The sequence below is a fragment of the Diospyros lotus genome, chromosome 7 (assembly GCF_014633365.1).
Source record: "Diospyros lotus cultivar Yz01 chromosome 7, ASM1463336v1, whole genome shotgun sequence".
Taxonomy (NCBI): Eukaryota; Viridiplantae; Streptophyta; class Magnoliopsida; order Ericales; family Ebenaceae; genus Diospyros; species Diospyros lotus.
Genome location: NC_068344.1, coordinates 3,817,149 through 3,825,877, shown reverse-complemented (window position 1 = coordinate 3,825,877; position 8,729 = coordinate 3,817,149).

Sequence of the window (8,729 nt, the reverse complement as noted above, 5' to 3'; positions counted from 1 at the left end):
AGAAACCAAAAGGGAATAAGAATTATTGTTAGTAAAGATGTCACATTTAATGAATCAGAAATGCCTTGTACAAAGCCTAGTGGTGACAAAATTAGTGAGGACAAGAGTCCTCAAGAAGAGTTGAAAAACTCAAGCACCCAATCTCCTATAAACTCATATGAGGTGGAGAACACTTCTTCAACCTCTAGTGAAGTGGAGAGTCAAAATCAGCCTAAAATAGATGAGGAGAGAGAAATAGTAGAAGAATTCCCTAATGACCAGCCATCAGTTCCTGATTATCAGTTAGCTAGGATAGGGAAAGAAGGTCTCATAGGTTGCCTCAAAGATTAGCATCAGATTTCGAATTAGCCTATGCTAGCTATCAAGACCTAGCTGAAAATGAGACTAACACATATGAGGAAGCCATAGGAAGTAAATATTCAAAAGAATGGATAGAAGCAATGAAAGAGCAGATGAGTTCCCTCAACAAGAACCAAACTTGGGAATTAGCCCCTAGACCTAAGGATAAGTCCATTGTAGGTTGCAAGTGGATTTATAGGGTTAAGGAGGGTACAATTGATAGAGAACCAATAAGGTTTAAGGCTAGGCTAGTAGTCAAAGGATTCACACAAAAAGAAGGGATAGATTATAATGAGATTTTTTCACCGGTTGTTAAGTACACCACCATTCATGTCATGCTTGCATTAGTTGCATATTTTGACTGGGAACTTGAACAACTAGATGTAAAAACTTCTTTCTTGCATGGTGATTTAGAAGAAAAAAAATTTATGTATCAATCCAAAGATTTTGAAGATAAGAAAATCAGATTTTGTGCGTTTCTTAAAAAAATCCTTATATGGTTTAAAACAGTCCCCAAGACAATGGTATAAACGTTTTGACTCCTTTGTTAAATCAATTGGTTTTAAAAGAAGTGAGTTTGATCATTGCTTGTATTTTCTGCATAAAAATAGAAATGACTGTGTGTTTCTTTTATTTTATGTTGATGATATACTTCTTATTGGTCCTGATGTTAAAAAGATAAATAGCATAAAATCTGCATTAGGTGGAGAATTTGACATGAAAAACCTAGGAATGGCCAAGAGGATCCTATGTATGGAAATTGAAAAAGATAAGTCAAATTCTATGTTATTTTTGCATCAAACAACATATGTGTTAAAAATCCTAAAAAGATTTGGCATGCATGATAGTAAATCAGTATCTTTACCTTTAGGAACCATTTCATATTATCTAAAGATAAATCTCTTGATAATGAGGAAGAAAAGGAATATATGAATAGAATTCCTTACTCAAATGCTATAGGTTCTATCATGTATGTTATGGTATGCACTAGGCCAGACCTAGCCTATGCAGTTAGTACTCTTAGTAGATTTATGACAAACCCAAGTCCCTATCATTGGGAAGCAGTGAAATGGTTATTGAAGTATTTAAGAGGCACCTATAATGTAGGATTAATATATAAGCATAAGTCCAATAATGTGAGATTAAAAGGGTTTACTGATTTAGACTATGCTAGTGATAGAGATAATAGGAAGTCTACATCATCCTATGTATTTACTTTATGTGAATCATGCATTAGTTGGAAGTCTCAGTTTCAACATATTGTTGCCCTCTCTACCACTGAGTCTAAATACATTGCTGCTATAGAGGCTATTAAGGAAGCCCTATGGTTTAAGGGATTACTAAATTAACTATGTGTTCTTAATGAAAATGTGACCATTTTCTCTGATAGTCAATCTGCAATTCACTTATGTAAAAATCCTATTTTTCACAAATGCACCAAACATATAGATGTGAGATTGCATTTTATTCGTGATATTGTATCTCAAAACATTATTAAATTGGAAAAGTGCTTTCTGAATATAATCCTGCTAATATGGGAACTAAAATTTTTCCTATGGCTAAATTTAAAAGTTGCCTAGATCTACTTAATATTGGTAAGGTTACTTGATAATTGCTTATGCATTTGTTGCATTATCTGCATTTTGTTGCATCCTATTGCATATGTTTTTTGTTTGTGTTTGCTGACCTCATTGGGAATCAGGTGGAGATTTGTTATTTTTTGTTTCCCAATGAGGCCCAAGGCTATGACGAATTTCTTTTCGGGTTTATCTTCATAGGCTTCGACCAAGGATTGAAGTACCGTTCATTTTTCGTACCACCCATTGGCAGCCCATTAAAAAGTCGGGCCATAAGCCCTTAATTAAGTCTTTGGAGGAGAAATGGGTTGAGCCCATTTGCTCAAGGCTTAAGGAAGCCCAAGCCCAAGCCAAATGGCCCCCCGGCCGTACCTTAGCATCGTCATACATAAAGCCTATTTTCTGCTTTCTTTACTCTTATTTGACGGCCGAACTCTCTCTCTCCATCTCTCACTTTGCTCTCCCGATATTTTCCTTTTGATGGCCGATCTTCGTGAGTTGGTTCTTGCCTTTTCTACCAGATCTCCTTTTCATGGTAGTTGTCTTCCTTTCCTTTGGAAGCCCTTGGTCGATTGGTGAGTAGCCTCTATTTATTTGGTTCAGCAGATCCTTTTGAGGTAAGCTTTCTGGTACTGCTCTTCGTCCCATATCTTTGTGATCGTTTTTGTCCCTTGGTGGATCTTGTTGTGAAAGTAACCTGTGTGGTTTTTTGGGAGAAGTTTTGGTGTTCTAGCCAAGAGGGTTTTGGACTCCGATTTGGGGGTTTTCGTGGCTTGTTTCTTGAGTGCTTCCGTGAGGCTTGGTGTCCCTATTTTTGGAGTTACCTAGGTGGTACAATCTGGACAGATCTAGATCTGAGCCTTGAAAAGCTATTTTACAGGATTTTTCTTTTATTGTTTATTCTTTTGTGTTCTTGGTTGTTTTCAATATCTCTTTGGTTTTGCTTATATTTTGTTCTAACCTTCTGTTTTGGAAAGAGTTCTTTCGCAACAAAACTGATTGAAGGTGTAGATCTAGTGGCCTGGCGGACTTAATGCATTTTTAAGTCTGCCAAGCTGACCTCAATTGTAATGCCCTAAAAAGAATTTTAAAAAACTGTTTTAGTATGTAAAATATTATGTTTATGTGTGTAAATTCCAACATTTTGATTTTAGATATGTTATAATATTGATACAATATAATAATTTGATTCATTAATATTATTTATGTTAGTTAGTATGTATATATGTTATTCACCTTTGATGTTATGATTCATATTATATTATTGTTGATTTATGTATATGTGATATAAATATGTGTGTTATATTACTAATTTATATGATATACATACATGTTTAAATTTAACATTTTAGTATGTTATTATTATTGATTTTAATTGTAATATAACGATTATGTATATATGTTAAAATGTATAATTTCTATGTGTATAAGGGTATTAATTAAATATGAAATATGTTATCATGATATATATATATTGATTGAAATGTGCTATTCATGTAAATAGATATAAAAAAAAAAATACTACGTTATGATAATGTTAATAAGTACAAAACAATTATTTTGATATATATATATATATCAAAATATATATGTATTAAATAATTTATAAATAGGTATGTACGTGTATATATATATATACATATATATAAAAAAAAATTGTAAAGCTACCGGAGGTGGCTGGCAGCCTCTGTGGCTGCCGACCAGAGCCCCTCCAACCACGTGAAGACTGCCTAAAGAGGCCCCAAGGGCTGGAAGTCGTGGCGACACCATGGGTGGCTGGATTGGCCAAGAAAATGGTCGGCCAAAATGTGTCAAACGACAAAGCAACCGTCGAAAAACTAGGGGGCGGCGAACGGTTTTGAGGAGCTTTCGAGGTGGTTTTGGGGTTGCAGTGGCCAAAGGTGGTCGGGGGGGGCCAAGGTTTGGCCGTCAATTGGCCGAGGAGGCGACCGAAAGTGGCTATAAAAGGGGCTAAAGGTTTCAAAAATTTGGCATTCGAAATCCTCAAGTTCTTGGAGAAATTGGAGGGTGCAAGTAGGGGGCTTTTGTTCCTGGGGGAGCAAGGATCGAATCTGGAGGATTTGGTGGCCAAAGGAGTAGAGGAAAGCGAGGAAACTTGGCTCGTCGGAAAATCGCAACCCGCCGGAGCCGAATGGTCGAGCTTCGTTTTGAGGTAAGAAACAATTCATTTTCCAATTTTTGAGGAGTAGGGGGACAGTGGTTGTTTGGAGGTTTGGGGGTGGCCGGGGGGTTGCTGGCGGCAAACAGCTCACCGGAGAAGATGACCCCCAGTCCAGGAAAAAAAATGAAATAAAAATAAAATAAAAGTGAGAAAAATATGAAAAAAATTATAAAAATATGTAATTTTATTTTGGAGGCTTTTGTGGAAAAATTTATGAAAAATAATAAATAAATAAATTATTTTATAATTTTAAGTGTTATGGAAAAATAGGAAAAAAATAGGATATGAATCTGGAAAATTTCTAGAAAATTTCTGAGGTCTAGGAATATTAATTTATGAATTATGGTGGAGCAAAATTGAGAAAATTATTTGAGGAGGTATTTATTGGAAAAGAAAATAAGAGAAAATTAGGAAAATTTAGAAATTTGATTTTCCTAAGCATTATGATTCCCAGGGTACATTAAGGCTCAAAATCGAGCAAGATTTGAAGTCCAACATGAATTTTGAGGTAAACCGACATTAAAGACAAAATCATCTTTTTGCAAGGTGAGTAAATAATACTACCCTATACTTGCCTAGACTTGAACTAACCATGCAATCGCCATATTAATCATGTTATTATGATGCCTCATGCATTTAGGTTGCATTCATATAATATTATGTGATGCATATGAACATTCACAATTTTCTCGACATGTACTACATGCTTGACCAGACTATGAAATGATATCGCAATAATATCGCTGATCTATCATAGATGTTGAAAGTACATCTCGCCCTTGTAAGTAAATGATGATTGGCCAAGGATGCTGCATATTGCATATTGCATATCATGCACATTATTCTATAATGTTAGATTTGAATAGCAATGGCACCAACACCAAGAGGGGGGTGAATTTGGTTGTTTTAAAAAATTGATTGAACTTGAAACTCCTTTTGATGAAAAATGAGATTTTAGTGTAAGTGATTAATGAAATGCTTGGAACAATAAATGAAACAAATAGCACAAACAAATAAGAGACATAATGATATATAGTGGTTTGACTTAAATCAACCCTAATCTACTACCTTAGCTCCTTACTAAGGATTTTTCAATCAATCCACTAAAACCTTCTATCTCTCTGGATAGGTCCTCTAGCAACAAGGTAGGAAATTACAACCTCTTGCTTAAACAAGCAAGCCCTCTAGCTATCTTGCTAGGAAATACAACCTCTTGCTTCAACAAGCAAGTCCCCTAGCACTCTTGCTAGGAAAACCAAGAATAATGCAAAAGAGAGGATCTAAGAGTAGACACTCTTAGTTACAAGATCTCTCAATATAAATACAAGGCTTGAACAAGATAATACAAATGATATTCAAAGCCTTTAGAGAGAAAAATGAAGCACAATTGAAACAATGAAGCTCTTGAAAGAATGAACACTTGTAAGCTTGAAATCAATCCTCTTGGTTGGTTTGAATAACCCATTTGACTTGTATTTATAGTCCCTTGAGAGCCCATTCACGAATCTTATCGTTGGTAGTGGGAAGAGCACTTTGGGTGAGTGGAAAAACTAGCCGTTGGGGGTTTCTACAACACAAACGGTCGACAAATTAGCAAGAATTCAAAATCCGGTCGACAGATCATCTAATCCGGTCGACAGTTCCTTGTGCAGGCATTCTGCCTGTCGACAGATGCTAGAGCATTGGTCGACACAAGTAAATGTCCTCATTTTATTTTATTTATATTTTACCTTCCATTTACTTTAATACATAAATATAAATAAGAAAATATTCCCCATTTGGATTCAATAAAAATATCTAGAAAATCAAAATCCATAAGAATAAGAAAGTAGAATTTGGATTTTAGTACAAATTTAGGATTTTGCGATTTTACCACATCCAAGATATACACTTTCTATTTCTTGAAAAATTCATTAAAAATCGTTTTAACACTAATTGATAGAAGCTATCAAAATACCGAGAAATAGTTTTCCAAAATGAAATTATTTTCTTATATGTCTCCTTATAAGGTGCTAATCTTCTAGACTTAGAAAAATACTGAAACCTTACCAAAAGGAGTTTCGAAACATGATGCATGAACTAAAGGATTTTTCAGACATTTGAATTTCGAACCAAAACCTTTCATGTATGTTTCAAAATATGAAAGCTTATTTTGAAATATGAGATTAACATAAATGATTTTTCATACTTAAGATTGGATTTTCATCAAACATATTTATGTTCAAGTTGGTCTTTTGCCATAAAACAATTTTAACTCTATCTTGACCAACGACTTCAAAGCTATTTCGAAAATCATTTTAGAAGATTCATTTAAGACTAAATACTTGACTTTGCAAATCTCCAACTGATATAGAAAATCATAAATCTTTTTGGTTTTCATTTTAACAAAGCACTTGAAATTGATTTTTGTTGAAAACCATAGACTTGACTCATAACTTGGGGATAGAACAAAGTATTGTTTTTCATCATCAAAACTAAACACAAGGGTAGAACGTCATATAAAACCTTACTTAGATGATTCAACATCTAACCTGGTTTATACCTCTGGAACCTTCAAACGTTCTAGAGGGGGTTTGCAACCATGAGAATGATGCATAGCGGCACAAAGCATCGTGCCTGATGAAGTTTTGCATGTTTTGGCATTTTGATGCATTTTTCGAAGGCCCAGTGATGTAATAATCATGTTGAGAAACTTATGTTTCAACTTTGTGAGATGAACGAATATTATGTAATATGACTTGTGTTTGAGTAATGTTAATGTACTAGCGTATACCCATGCCTAAAGGCACGATGTAAATAATATTAAGATTAAAATGTAATAATGTTCATTAATATTGTAAAAAAGAAAAATTATAAACACTGAACAAAAAATAAAAATAAAAATTATTATATACTTGTTAACGTTTTATAATAAAAAGAAATAAAATTACTAAATCTATATAATAAAGCACATCAGTGCTCTAGAATCTGAACAAATTAAATTAAAAATTAAATATCAAACAATACATACCAGACGTCGCCGGGGGCCCTTGGAGCCCCCAACCGTTGCTGGTCGGGGGCTTGAAGGGCCCTCGACAGCGACCATTAGGGGCTTGCGAGTAATCTCGGACCACCATCGCCCCCCTACCAACCCTCGCAACGCCTTGCCCCCATCCGTTGTCTTTCCTTCCCGCCCCCCCTCATTGCCGTCTCACCCGCAAGCCCCCCCAATAGTTAGAATAAATGTATTTTAACAATCACATTAAAATGATAAAATTAAAATCAGAACACAATTTTATAGAAATGAAATTAAAATAAAAAATCAAAACCTAGTATGAATAATTATCACATCGAAAGTCCAAACATAAATTTACGCAAAAAAAAAAAAAAATTCAACAGATAACAAAGTCATAGAGAGTGAAGATTTACCAAAAAATTTTAAAATACAACATAGAATATTATACTTCCTTAAAAATGTACAAAAAAATATATATAAACTCTCTTGCTATATTACATATAAATGTTAAAGCAGTCCTTTTTTTTTTTTTTAAATAGTTCCAAACAAACGGTCTTTTCCTTCCTAGACCAATTTTGTTAAATAACTCCACAACAAATCACCCTTACTCTCAATTTCTTTTTAAACAATTCCTAAAATACATTCAGTGCAAAAACATTTAAACTTTCAACTATTGCCACTGTCATTGACTACAACACATGGGTAAGAACAGTTTAAATAAGATGACATAATGTGAAAATTTGACACATGATAATTAATAAGTTTTGAAAAAATTAAAAATAAAATAACATTTCTTATTTTTTGGTGCCATATATTCACAGTTTAGTTACATAATAATATATAATTAGATAATTTAAAATTACCATTAGATTGAATATTTTTCCAATTTGATTCACCATTGATGTTGGGTTAAGTGGGTTTATGGGCAAATTGGGTCTTTATAAAGGATTTACTTGTTTTTAGGCTTAAGTTTTTAAGGTATAATAATAATAATAATTTTATTTTTAACATAAAATAGTGACATTTTAAATTTAAAATTAAAAAATAGAGAAATCATCCTACATTAAAAATAATTCTATTTTTATTTTATGAAGAGACAATTTTTAATTGTTTACAATTAAGAGTATAGTATGTAAATTTAATTTTCTACTAAAAATAAATTTACAAAAAAAATTCTTAATTAAAACTAAAGCTATATTATATGAAATAAAGGTGAAAAGCAAAATCTAACATTAAAATTATAAATTAAATATAAAACAATTTTACATATCTGTAAATCATAACTCATAAATCATCATTTCTTTATATCCACACAATTCAAAAAATTCATTTACAACAAATAAAGATATCCCAAAAAATACATTTACATAAAATGAAAATTAAAAAAATCATGTCCAATTGAGAAATTTTTTTAAATAGACATCCAAAATAACTGTTCTTCAAAATATCTTTGGTTTATTTTTTTACTGCTTTCTTTAACAAAAAAATGGCATCCCTTGTATTAATAGACCAAAATACATTATCTAAAAATTTGTAATTTATCTAAAACTTTGTTAATAGACCAAAACACATTAATATTTACGTAATTTATTTTAAAATTTTAAGAAAAAAAGAGAATGTATGAATTCGATCTAAT